The sequence below is a fragment of the Aulostomus chinensis genome, chromosome 13, assembly GCF_037954235.1.
Source record: "Aulostomus chinensis isolate RoL2024-O1b breed Wild chromosome 13, RoL_Achi_v1.0, whole genome shotgun sequence".
NCBI lineage: Eukaryota > Metazoa > Chordata > Actinopteri > Syngnathiformes > Aulostomidae > Aulostomus > Aulostomus chinensis.
In genome coordinates, this window is record NC_141332.1 from 5,950,681 (window position 1) to 5,964,342 (window position 13,662).

Consider the following 13,662-nt stretch of genomic DNA (forward strand, 5'->3'; position numbering starts at 1 on the left):
GTTGGGCCACTGACTGGATGCTGGTTCCACTCTTTACTGCTGCTCACTAAAGCCGGGCGCAGGTCTCAGCTTGGACTTTGGACACGGACTCAGGCTGGACCTGCTCTTGAACTCTACTTTCTTCTCTCCTTTTAGTTTTTGCTCAGTTACTGTTACCCCTTGTTTTTTCTTGCCGTGGGTATTTCTTGACAGCTCCGGTTTTATTTTGAAATCCTCTTCCTGTGGGTTTGTCTGCATCCCTTCCTTCCTGTCTTTGTTGTATTTCTTTCCTTGTTTTGGGGGCTCTGGTGTGCTCTGAGCCAATCAGCTCCCTCTCCCCTCATCTGTCTTGCTGCCCGCTACTTTCCTCTCTTCGGTTGCCCTCCATGTCCTCAGCATGTCCTTCTGTGTTTTTACAGTGCTTTACTGAAGTAGAAGTACAGACTTGTGTAAAAGAGAAGTAAATATTTTATCTTAAGTAGTAAAAAGCGGAAAAACTCCTTAAATGTATGCACGGCATGAGACTAAAAAGTCATCTTTGAAAAGACGTCTCCAAACAGCTCCTCAAACCGTCCATCTAATCTGATCTGGTGTCAGTGTAGCGACAAAACCTGGGAAACAGGTCCAGGCTGGGTTACCCCCTCCCTCGGTGCATCGCTCTGCCTTACAGTGATTCAATGGACCTTACTGACACATTTGAACTTAGACAATGAGTCCATTTTTGTTTGACAAAGGCTTGTCTGGACTCTGAAGAAGTGAATCTGCTTGATCTTGATATCCCACTCAGGGTGATGGCCCCGCCAGAGATGAGACCTTTGACACTGAATGTATTAACTTCCAGGTGTGTCTGGCTCTGTGGGACGGTGTGGTGTTCCACACCTGAAGGCTCCGCCCCCACCGGAGGCTGCGGCTCATGCTGCTGCTCCTCCTGTGCAGCTCCTCGTCTCCCCTGCGGGAGGCGAGTTCAACCTCCTGCATGTAAATAGGAATTATAGCAAACGGAATGTTGGTGAGCACAAACAGATCTGTGTTTATGCAACAGAAGTTTACTTCTTTGCAAATAATTTCTCTATGAAATATAATTTAGGTGAAAGCAAAATATGTATTTAATGCAACAAATCTCCCACAACCAGATTAATGAGACACACTCTCAGACATTAGGGGGAGATGCTTGTGTGTGTGTGTGTGTGTGTGTGTGCGCGCGCGTGTGTGTGTGTGTGTGTGTGCTTGTGTTTGCTTGAGTGTGTGTTTGTGTGTGCTTGTGTTTGCTTGAGTGTGTGTGTTTGTGTGTGTGTGGGTATTTATGTATGTGTGTGTGTACTGCTCGTGTGTGTGAGCATGTGGACTGCCGAGTTTTCAAAGAACTTGGTGGCGGTTCAGTGCTCTAACTGCTCATTAAAAGGAAAGTTGTGTGTGTGTGAATGAGTGTGTGTGTGTGTGTGTGTGTGTGTGTGTGTGTGTGTGTGTGTGTGTGTGTGTGTGTGTGTGCGGGTGTCACAGACACAGGGAGAATGAATGACTGTTGGACAAAACAATTAGGCGTTCCAATGTTTACCTCTTACTCCTTCTTCCTGGTCTGTTCCATCAGCTTTGGTTCTCTTTCTGCAGTTCTCCCTCCTTCCTTCTCCTTCCTTCCTTCCCTCTCTCTCTCTGTCCTTCATCCTCTCTTTTTAAACATACAAAAGATTCTTTCCTCACTTTAAACAGATTTCCTCAGTTCCCTTAATTGGACAAGCAGTGCTAGAAATCTAATTATAACGTTTTAAAATGCTCAAGAGAGAAACATGGGAATAGGCTGCGCACACACACACACACACACACACACACACACATGCACGCATGTGCACACACATGCATGCACTCACACAGATACGGTCTTCTTTAGCCCTGGTGTATTTACACTCAAGTCAAGTATTGAAGTCTTTAGCGACGGCTCTGGGGGTGGAGCACCCATCAGGGTAGGAGTGACAGAGCCCAGACAGGAGCCTCCATGTTGTTTTTTTTGCTCAGCTGGACCAGGGACAGGAACCCTTCAGGACCGTGTGGGTGCAGGAGGGATAAACCCACAGCAGCTCCACCACAGCTGGAACACAACAACGACCAGCAAACTGAGTCAATAAAAAAACACACCTGGTGCATGAACTGGGACATGCTCGCAGACTTGGACTGGTCAGATTCTGCACCTGTGGGACAGCGGAATCATCAGGAACTCTCAGTCACATGTCTGTGGAGCTCAGGGAAGCTGGAGGAGCAAAAACACTTTGTTTTGTCATTTATGTCAATTGTTGCTTCAAAACTGCAATTTCCTTTTGGGAAATTAAAGCAAAAATAAATCTATCTCTGTATCTGCGAGTGTCCTTGAGCAGGATGCTGAGCTGCCAAAGCACTGGGGGGCCACCAGTGTGTGAACGGGTTCTGAAGCATTGAAGAGGCTGCTGTTGGTGGTAATCCAGCGACATTCCAGCTCTGCTGCGCCGTGATCAGCTGTGTGTTTGCAGGGTTCATTCTCAGACATTTGAATAGTCACAGAAAAACATCCACATCCATCCATCCATCCATTTTTTACCTCTTATCCTGTCAACGGTGGCGGGGGGTGGAGCCTATCCCAGCAGCCTTCAGGTGAGAGGCAGGGTTCACCCTGGACAGGTGAAGGCAGCTGTTGCACTGACACAACTCACCTGTTCAGTGTCCTCAGGTTGTGGCCTGCCAGCTTCTCTGTGGCTTCAGAAGCAATGCTAACGCGGAGGGGAATGTTGTAGCACGCACGCTCATGTTTGCACTGAAGACAAACACATATAATCCAATTCTTAGACTTTGACCGTGGTAGTTTATCGTAGTTGTAGTTTTCTTCTTCAACCCAAATGCACCCTTTGGTGAAAGTGCTCAGTCCAGTTTGCCTCTGTGGACAAACAACAGGTCTGCGCTCCCAGAATGAGAAGCTAACGGCTGAGACACGAAGCCCCGTGGCTGCGCTGCTGCTGTTGGAACCTGAGGGGCAGAAACATGTTAGTGAGTGGGTGAGGGAGTGAGTGGGTGAGGGAGTGAGTGAGTGGGTGAGGGAGTGAGTGAGTGAGTGAGTGGGTGAGGGAGTGAGTGAGTGAGTGGGTGAGGGAGTGAGTGAGTGAGTGAGTGAGTGAGTGAGTGGCTCCCCACTGATGTGCATGTTGTCCCTCAGCAGCTGCCTGGAGCAGGACTTGTTAGCGTGGAGTTAAAATCCAGGTTTCAGCTTAAATAAGAGAACAGCTCCTATGTGTGTGTGTGTGGGGGGGTCATCTGAAGCACAGCATGTTTGCTTAACGTGGGCTTCATTCATGAAGAGAAAATCCCGTTTCCTCCATTACCACAGCAGTTTGACGTCAGCGGACGAGGCTGGCCTCAGAGAGCAGGACTCTTCAGCTCACAATCCAGAGGATTGAAGATGGAGGCATTTTATGGTTTTATTGTTCATTTTTGTGTTTGACAATGGGCTCAATTGTGTGGGAGATCAGTGTAGTGAGTAGATGAAGACTGAAGCCTCATTTTAGGGGTGAACGATCCCTTTAATACTGCTGCTGCCTCCTGCTGGTAGCGTTGCCACTCACGTGATCCGTGTTCACACAGGCTCTCTCTTAGACATGGATCTGATTGACCTATTTTGATATCGAGAGAGAAAAATTGCTGACAGTGTTGTTCTGCTTTCTGTGGCTGCTGCTAAAACTCTGAGGTTCTTTTTATCATTTTGGAACTCGCTACACAGTCGGGTAGAGTTCCGTCACTCATGGTGTAGGAGGAGGAGCCAGGAGGAACCGGCTCCATCTGTGCTGTGTGGGAGCCATCATTGTTTCTTCAGGCTACTGAAGGGCTGTACGATCCCAACCAGTCTGCAGGAGCACTGGTGACATCAGTGTCCCAGTTATGACTGATGTGATCGCTGGCTACAGCTGAGTCATGACTGGAGGTCAAGAGATTGGAGGTCATGTCAGAAACATTCATGACATCACCGAAACAACCGTCAGAGTCGCTTTACCAGTTTATCAGGTGCAGCTGAGTGTACCACGAGCGCCGCTTGATCTGGAGACCGACACTCAGAGACTCACGCATTTGGAAGGAAGGTGGTGAGTGGCACAACCACCACCTCAAGGGAAGTAACGTGAACTGATCCAGCTCCCTGTCACCTCGCTCCTCATCAGAACGCCAGGAGGACAGTTCTTCCACCACAGTGTAAACATCTGCTGGGACCCAAGGGTGGCATGAATAAATGCTGGTGGTCAAAGGTTAAGGGTCACCATGCCAGGCACACACAGTGGAGGCTACAATCTTCTATGTCTCATAATTCTGCTGAGAAATTCAAGTTTTCTCAAAAGAATCTTCAGTCTTCAAGCCAACCGGCTCCTCCAGGAGCTGCCACCAGCGTCACACAGCGGCGTTCACAACTGCTTCTTGTCTCCATTGCATGGAGCTTCTTGTGAGTACTTGTTGACTCTGTGCCGGCTGGCTATTAGCCACCCTCCCGAGCTCTCCCTTGGACATTTTAACTAGCTGATGAGATGTAGAATCCTCCCATCTGTATAATTGGAGCCTCGAGAAGGAGAAAACACACTGCAGCACATCAATGCTGGAGGACTCCACAGTTTCTGCCTGCTGTTCTCACCCAGAGCAGCAACATGAATAAAACCTAGCAGCTGACCAGGACTCCAGGAGAACTGTCTGTGTCTCTGCTCTGGTGGCACAGTGGAGCTGCAGGACTCTATCAGGGGACTGTGATGCACAGATCAGCTGCACAAGAAGAGGGTGTGTGTGTGTGTGGGGGGGGTAATGTTTTCATAACAAAAACAAGGAATGCTCAGTCGTGCCTGTTGAATCTCAACTTGGCTCTCTCATGCTGGGAACGATGCTTTTTCTCTGCAAGACATTTTGCTCACTCTGGGAGTTTGCTGCAATCATCTGTGCTGCTGTGTACGTCCCCCCCTCAGGCAGCAGCAACGGGAGCCACAAGGACAGATAATAAGAAGCAAAATCAAACATTTCCCGTCTGCACCTCCATCCAGCTCTTTGCAGCACTGAGATAAAGACAAACAAAGAGGTGCAGCTCGCTCTGTCATTACAGGTGGATTCATTCACGGGCCACAAGCTCCTACATTTATCAGTGTCACTTTGAAAGCAAACTCCTCGTGACTGTGGCGACTCCATCGCCACCACAGAATGTCTCTGCCGGCGGCACAAAACTTTTTCTGTACGGCAGTTGAAATAAATCTGTAGCAATATGCATCAGCAAGAGACATGAGAAGAGAAAGTGTCCAATATACTGTAATATTCATAGGCTTCCATAATTGAAACCCCCATGGCCGCACATATTAGATGAAGGAAGCTGGAGCTGCTGGTCATGACCACTGACAAGCAAGCAGCCAATGGGGTGACAGGGGTGCGACTCAGCTGGAAGAGAACGGTTGAGTGTTTGATCTGAACCTTGTTTGCATGATCATATCTAAACACTTCATGAACATAATTCGCTGTAACTCTCAACTACTGCTCAGCCGCTGCCCTGGACCACCAGTGGGAGGGGCCGGAGCACCATAGCCTCCCCTGCACCTGCACGATGACGCAGACACACCTGCACCGCCTGCCTGACTACTTCTGCTTAGCTGTCTGCTAACAAACCAGGATGAATATTTCAGAGGAGAACCTGTCAGACGCTCCGAGTGTTTTCAGACCGAGTGGATGGTGCTGTGCTGGAGAACGAGTCACTCGCATGACTAGGAGGACGTTTCATCACACACGCCCACGCCCCTGAGTGCAGGACGAGTCATCGGATGTCTGGATAGTTCTATAGGAAGAGGACACGGGAATTATTAACTGGAGTGATAATGTTCCCATAAGCCAAAGCTTGGTTGCTGCTGATGCATTGAACAGCACGCAAATGAGTCGTGCTGTTCGCCTGAACGCAGAATGGAAGGATTTGGGCTCGTCGAAATAAACGTCGCAGCTCGAGTCACTGGCAGGAATGAAAAATAGCAACACCCCTCTTGACCTGCATGTTCATGCACCTCCTTACAGGTGAGTTAAGGTTCACCTTCAGATGTCTTCCTTAAGGCCAGATATGATCCCTGATCCTGTCAACTGAATGTGGACATCCAGCCCCTCCTGGTTCCAAGGACAAGGCCCAGCGCATTTTCCTGCGCTGACACAACTGAGTGTTGCGTCTGCTGTCGGCTGCTTGGCTCTGGGGGCTGCGTGACGCCGGGGTGAGGACTGTCCGTCCAGTTCGCCGTCACAGGATCACCTGTCCCTTCCATCGGCCTCTCACATGAGCCGTCCTCCAGGACGATGGTCTTCTCAACCTCTCTCTCGCTCCGTGCCACCAGTTAATGTTTAATACATTTGAATTTCCGTGATTTCATGGAACTTAGTGACTGCACAACCCCGTGGAAGCACAGACTCGGCTAACTTTGACATCTTTAAGCCTTAGATATCCAGTAGAGTCTCCAACGTGCATAATTCATGTCATGCATCTCATTCCGTTCAGTGTGACTTATTTCATGGTGTTCTGGACCCATGCGCTAATGACTCCTCATTATACTTGCTCCTAGAGCTACAGCTGTCATGTTTGCAAGACTGCACAAACGCACATTTTTAATGAGGCCAGGATGTGGCGTTACACACCAGTCATGATTTTTGAATGTCTCACCTTTGTGTCAGACATGCCATGTCACCTTCACGCCAGGTGCTGTTGACCTTCCTCCATCTGTGAGCGCTTCTTCTCTGCACACAGGTACAGAGGCGGATCTGCAGAGACTGAGCGGTGTGCAGAATGGTCCTGGTCCATGGCCTTGTTTAGCAGCAAAGTCATTACTGATCAATGCTAATTTGAACATGTGCAAAAATCCTCTCAGGAAAATGTACGTGTGTTTTCAGAGAGAGATCTGACAGGAGTAAACAGACCCGGAGCAGGTTGTTCTTGGAAGGTGCTTTTCCCCAAATCAGGGTTAGAACCCGACAGGAGCCACCAGCTCCCTTCACCTGCCAGTTGGCAGCAGCAAAATGGCCGACAGCACAAGGACTTTGCTAATTAAAACAGAAAAAAATGTTTGGTTTTATTTTTGAGTCAAGTTCATCAGGACTCGCCGTGAGATTCACTCTCCAAACCAGGTAATTCCAGTCGTCCTGCTCACAAAGCTGAGACGTGAGGCGGTTTTATTGGACAGGGAACTTTCTCATCAGCAACCATCCGTGACACATTAGAGATAAAAGCAGAAAACCATTGCTGAAAGTGGCGTGCTTCATAAGCAGCACAGGAACGGTTCTGACCTGAGTTCTGGAAGAACAAAGCTGTGGGGAACCTCCTCGTGACTGAGCTCAGAGAACCTCTGAGGTTTGGCCTGGGATTTATTCACTTATCAATAGCAACACTGACACCTTAAAACTGGAACCAGCACCAACATTCAACCCCTCATCTCTAAATGCCTCCACCTACACACCCACACACTCGTGTGTCTACCACCATGAATCCACATCAGAGGATGAGGACGGTGAGGATGAAGCATCAGAGTCAGCGATCATCCTGGTCTGCAATGCAGGGGACACGGAGGAGAAGGTCCTGTTTTTAATGTTCAACTGATTTGACTTTGATTGTATTTGACACAAGGAGGCACATAAATGTGCTGAAAACAACAAAGAAGTTAAAGACAAAATAACACAAAATGAAACTTTTACCAAAAAAGAAACGAGAAACAAATACGTTGATGTCCCACAAGTGGATCAGTAACAAGCGCTGATTGTTCATTTGTGACGTCAGACGCAGCCCCCCCTGCAGTTCCCTCCTCCGCCGAAGGAGGGCAACAAAGCGGCGCCTTTTCACATGCTGCCGACAGCAACACTTCTATATTTGAAGCCCCCCCCCGCCCCCGCCCCCCCCCGCTTGTCCGTTTCCTTCTCTCCTCTCAAACCTCTCTCTCTCCCCCCCCCCCCCTTCATCCCATCCATGTTTCTGTTGCTCGTGGTGACAAAAGTCGGAGGCATCAACCTGCAGGAGCGACTCTGACCGCCATGAGGAACTCAGTGCTGCTGTGATGCAAACACGTTCCTCCGCATGAGCGTCTGAGAGTCGGCGGTCCTGAGGAGAGCGGCCGCGGTGCTGAAGGGACAGCTCCCCGCCGGCCGCCTCCCCGGTGCGCCGACACTTCTCTGGAACAGGAAACTGTTTGGAAACATGCGAGGGTTTGAGTATCAGTGCGTGGAGGAGGAGGGATGTTTCTAACCGCCCCCTCTCTCTCTCTCTCTCTCTCTCTCTCTCTCTCTCTCTCTCTCTCTCTTCCACCCCCCCCCCCCCCCGCGCGCCCTACACTCTCTCCTCGGCTCTGTTCAGGCACTCTGGATAAAAGCCTCCTCTGGAAGCGCAGGTCTGCAGCCGCGTGTCTGACCCCCCCGGCAGGTGCCGAGGGTTGTGAGCGCAGCGACTCACGAGACGAAGTTTGCTGTTTTTGGAAGAAAAAAAAACAAAGCACCGGACGCGCCTCCGTCGGTCCAGGTCGACCAGAATAGCGGTTCTCCTCACTCCCCCTCAGCTACCTTCACCCCCCCCCCCCCCCCCTCTGCTGAGGCGCTTGTGGACGGAGAGTCGCGTCTCCGGAAGGACTGAAAAGAAGGAGCAAGTTGAAGGGAGACGGAGAAGGAGGAGAGGAATGGAAACGCGCGTGGATGTCCAGCAGTGTCTTCACGGACAGCAGAAGTGAACTAGGAGGAGGGGACGCCCCTCCCCCCCCGGGGGTCTGGATATGGACCGATCACTTCCATCGATCAGCTCATTGATTGGTTGATTGACATCGGAACATCACCAGCCGGCAAACTTGGTCTTGGATCCAGAAGAGACTGCGGCTCCTGCTTCAGCAGCTCAGGATCGATCGATCGATCCGCTGATCAGCCGGACTCACCCGTCCCCCGTCCCCCCCCCCCCCCCCCGTCTCTGAACCGATACGGAACTCCGACACCGCGGACTCGTCCAGTCCTTGGAACATTCACCAGCGCCGAGATCCGCAGGAGCAGCAGGTTCCGCTCACCTGGTCCCGGATGATTCCAGGCTCTGAGCGGCGAGCGTGAAGGGTCCGCGTGAAGGATCCACCCAGAGGATCTACTTTCACTTTGGCTGCGCAAAGTCGAGCGAGTCCTAGTCCAGGCCGGCAGAGACGCCCTGGTCCCCCGGTCCTCCCAGCAGACAGGAGGAGGCTGTTCCAGGTTACAACCCCCGCGGAGACGCGGCTCCTGAGAGTCCGGAGGGGCGGAGGAGTCGGGGGGCAGCGGACTCCGAGGAGGATTACTTCAGTCTGTCGGTCACATCCGGGCAAGTTTCAGTCCGCGGCGTAGCTCGGATCCCGGAGCCCTGAGAGGCCAGGTAGGACCTCGCACGCTCCGGGTTCACGCGCGCATGGGAGATGAGTTTACTGTGTGTTTGTGTGTGTGTGTGTGTGTGTGCGTGCGTGTGTGTGTGTGTGTGTGTGTGTGTCCTTCTCGACACACACGTGAAGACCCGCGCGTGTGCTCCGTGGATGCACGTGAGCGGTGGGAGACCGAGTGGAAGAGCGCGCGTTTTTACGCACATGTGGGAACGGGAGAGAAGCTGTGCGTGTGCGTGCGTGCTTGAACTTCCACGGGTGCGCTAAGAGCTGGAGAGCTTGAGTGGTCGGAGGTGCTGAGATCCTCAAATCTGCTCCGAATCACCGCGAGGGTTGATACGAAGACAGCAGTTGTGTTCGTCACACTTCTGCTTGGTGAAGAGGGGCTTGCATCTGCGCGCGCACAAACAACCAAACACACACACACACTCACTCTGTCACACACGCACTCACTCACTCACTCATTCTATCACACACTCACTCTATCACACACTCACTCACTCACTCACTCACTCTATCACACACACACTCACTCACTCACTCTATCACACACTCACTCACTCACTCTATCACACACACACTCACTCACTCACTCTATCACACACACACTCACTCACTCACTCACTCACTCACTCTATCACACACACACTCACTCACTCACTCTATCACACACTCACTCACTCACTCTATCACACACACACTCACTCACTCACTCTATCACACACACACTCACTCACTCACTCTCTCTGTCACACACGCACATATACACACACACACACACTCACTCACTCTGTCACAGACACACTCTGTCACACACACACTCACTCACTCTATCACACACACACACACACACACTCACACACACACACACTCACACACACACACACACACACACACACACACACACACACACACACACACACACACACACACACACACACTGGAGTTAGAAAGAGCGATATTAGCTCCAAGTTTTCTTGTCAGCCAGCTGGGATGAAGCACCTTTGGGTGAAAGGGTGCAGTTTGGGTCCCAGGGTATAATTTTCCCATTTGTTCAAGTCTTCCCAAACACAGACGCTGTTTGTCTGAGTGCTTTCCAGCCCAGCAGGTGCTCCCCCCACCCCCCCGCTTGCTGTCCTTCCCTCTTTATGAGTTTTAGAGAAAGAGAGAGTGTGTGTTTGTCATCTAATGGTGTGTGAGAGAGGAGGACAGAGTTTCTGTGTGTGTGTGTGTGCTACATTGCAACAGCAGGCCATTCACACACACACACACACACACACACACACACACACACACACACACGGAGATGGATGTGTGGGTTTAATTATCTTGGCTGTTTAGCAACAAGGTGTGCATCAATTGTCTGGGTGAGGGAGGACCAATGGTGGCTGCAGGTGTGCGTGCGTGTGTGTGTGTGTGCGTGTGTGTGTGTGTGTGCTGATTTATAGTGTGAATCTGCTGTTTTATAGATCTGATCAGTAGATGGACTGGCAGCAGAACGACTCTGCCACACAGACCATTGCTGGCCATCTATTACGGGGGTGGAGAGGAGGGGTTCACGGCGAGCGTGCAGGGCGGATGGAGGGGTGGAGGAAGTGGTGGGATCCCTCACTGACAGTCGAGGTGGAACACGGGATGTAGAAACTCTGAGCTCACGAGTGTCCTCTCCACAGGGCCCAACCAAATAGCAGGGTGCAATAAAATTGATACACTTGATAATCCTGACATCAGGACAGAGATGAGGGTTTACAGTGAAGCAACCACAGGTGTGAGGGTTGCAGCTCTGGTTTTTGATCAAAATATGAACGGAATGCGTTGAAGTGGAACTGCCTGAATGTTGATTCTGAACTGATCCTCAGACAAAAGAACGTGAAAGTAAAAAAATATAAAAACCATCAAGAGTAGACAGAAGGTGGGAGATTTAAGGAGAAGGCATGTGAGAAAAAGGAGGATGGAGGAGGGAACTGAGAAGAGAAGAGAGATTTAAAGACAGGAGGGAAGGAGATGGAGAGACCCATAAACTGTAGGAGGGATGACGAAGCGCAAAGAGGTGCTGGAAATATACGAGTGTGGAAGTCTGGCGGAGAGGAGAGCAGGATGAACGAGACGAGCTGAGAGGAGGAAGAGCTACGAGCTGAAATATTGTAGATTCACCCAGTTTGCCCCGCTCCTTCTCACTGTTGTCTAGTTAATGTTCACTTAATAGAAATGGAGTCCGGGGCCAGCAGAAGAACTGACACATAAAAGCTTCAGAGCCCAGTGTAAAGAGTTTCCTAAAAAGCAGCGAGGAAGCGTTTCCCCGGTGATGGATTTGCTCGCCCACTTCCTCTCTCGCTGTGATCGATGTGTTTTGCTCGCTGTGCTTCACAAATGTGGAAATACACACCTTTAACCAAACATGCATCTTGATTGTTAAGTCTGCCACTTCAACTGACAATGAACTGCTGGTGGGTGATGGGGGATCACTCCGGGGACCGGTGCAGCCGCGGGGCCTTGGAGGCCTGATGGCGTCTTCTAGTATTCACAGGAGTCTCTGAACGGCTGCCTGGTGAGCGTGAGACTCTCATGACTTGTGTACCGATAAAAAAACAGAAAATCAAAGAGCATTTTGATCAAAGCGATGCCACACAATGTAGAATCCTTACACTCGTGTGAGACTGAGATAATTTGATGTCACGCACGCTGCGAGGATCAAAGCACCTTTATTTTTTTGTCATACGAAATAATTCAGATCAATCGAGTTTGCGGGAAGGCAGAAGGGCATGCTGGGTAATTACATTCTAAATATCTGAAGAACAGAAAGCGGGTTCATATTTGAGGCCGTCCAAGTCAAGTCAGTTTACCTCCCACATGACATAAAAATCTGACAAGACGACATTCACTCTCCAGAGTCCAGGGTCTCCAGAGTCCAGGGACTCTCGTGTCCAGGGTCTCCAGAGTCCAGGGACTCTCGTGTCCAGTGTCTCCAGAGTCCAGGGACTCTAGAGTCCAGGGTCTCCAGAGTCCAGGGTCCCCAGAATCAATGACCTCTGGAGTCAATGGCCTCCAGAGTCCAGGGTCTCCATAGTCCTGGGTCTTTAGAGTCCAGGGTCTCCAGAGTCCAGGGCCTCCAGAGTCAATGGCCTCTAGAGTCCAGGGCCTCCATAGTGTTGGGTCTCCAGAGTCCAGGGTCTCCAGAGTACAGGGACTCTAGGGTCCAGGGTCTCCAGAGTCCAGGGCCTATAGAGTCAATGGCCTCCAGAGTCCAGGGACTCTATAGTCCAGGGTCTCCAGAGTCCAGGCACTCTAGAGTCTAGGGTCTCCAGAGTCCAGGGCCTATCGAGTCAATGGCCTCCAGAGTGCAGGGACTCCAGAGTCAATGGCCTCCAGAGTCCAAGGACTCCAGAGTCAATGGCCTCTACAGTCCAGGGCCTCCATAGTGCTGGGTTTCCAGAGTCCAGGGTCTACAGAGTCCAGGGACTTTCATGTCCAGTGTCTCCAGAGTCCAGGGACTCCAGAGTCTAGTGTCTCCAGGGTCCAGGGTCTCCAGAATCAATGGCCTCTGGAGTCAATGGCCTCCAGAATCCAGGGTCTCCATAGTGCTGGGTGTCCAGAGTCCAGGGTCTCCAGAGTCCAAGCACTCTAGAGTCTAGGGTCTCCAGAGTCCAGGGCCTATCGAGTCAATGGCCTCCAGAGTGCAGGGACTCCAGAGTCAATGGCCTCCAGAGTCCAAGGACTTCAGAGTCAATGGCCTCTACAGTCCAGGGCCTCCATAGTGCTGGGTTTCCAGAGTCCAGGGTCTCCAGAGTCCAGGGACTTTCATGTCCAGTGTCTCCAGAGTCCAGGGACTCCAGAGTCTAGTGTCTCCAGGGTCCAGGGTCTCCAGAATCAATGGCCTCTGGAGTCAATGGCCTCCAGAATCCAGGTTCTCCATCGTGCTGGGTGTCCAGAGTCCAGGGTCTCCAGAGTACAAGGACTCTAGGGTCCAGGGTCTCCAGAGTCCAGGGCCCACAGAGTCAATGGCCTCCAGAGTCCAGAGACTCTCGAGTCCAGGGTCTCCAGAGTCCAGGCACTCTAGAGTCTAGGGTCTCCAGAGTCCAGGTTCTCCAGAATCAGTGGCCTCTGGAGTCCAGGGCCTTTAGAGTCAATGGCCTCCAGAGTCCAGGTTCTCCAGAATCAATGGCCTCTGGAGTCCAGGGACTCTAGAGTCCAGGGTCTCCAGAGTCCAGGCACTCTAGAGTCTAGGGTCTCCAGAGTCCAGGGTCTCCAGAGTCCAGGTTCTCCAGAATCAGTGGCCTCTGGAGTCCAGGGCCTTTAGAGTCAATGGCCTCCAGAGTCC

At 51.2% G+C, this 13,662-nt stretch overlaps 1 protein-coding gene across 2 annotated transcripts in view; it reads left to right on the top strand.

Moving 5' to 3' along the window:
• The first annotated feature begins 8,337 nt into the window (after positions 1 to 8,337).
• il1rapl2 (interleukin 1 receptor accessory protein-like 2) overlaps positions 8,338 to 13,662 on the top strand; it is a 358,125-nt gene continuing 352,800 nt past the window's right edge. For both annotated transcript variants that reach the window (XM_086222825.1, XM_086222826.1), the window contains exon 1: positions 8,338 to 9,343. The gene's annotated coding sequence lies outside the window, so the exon portion shown is untranslated. The remainder of the gene's footprint in view (positions 9,344 to 13,662) is intronic.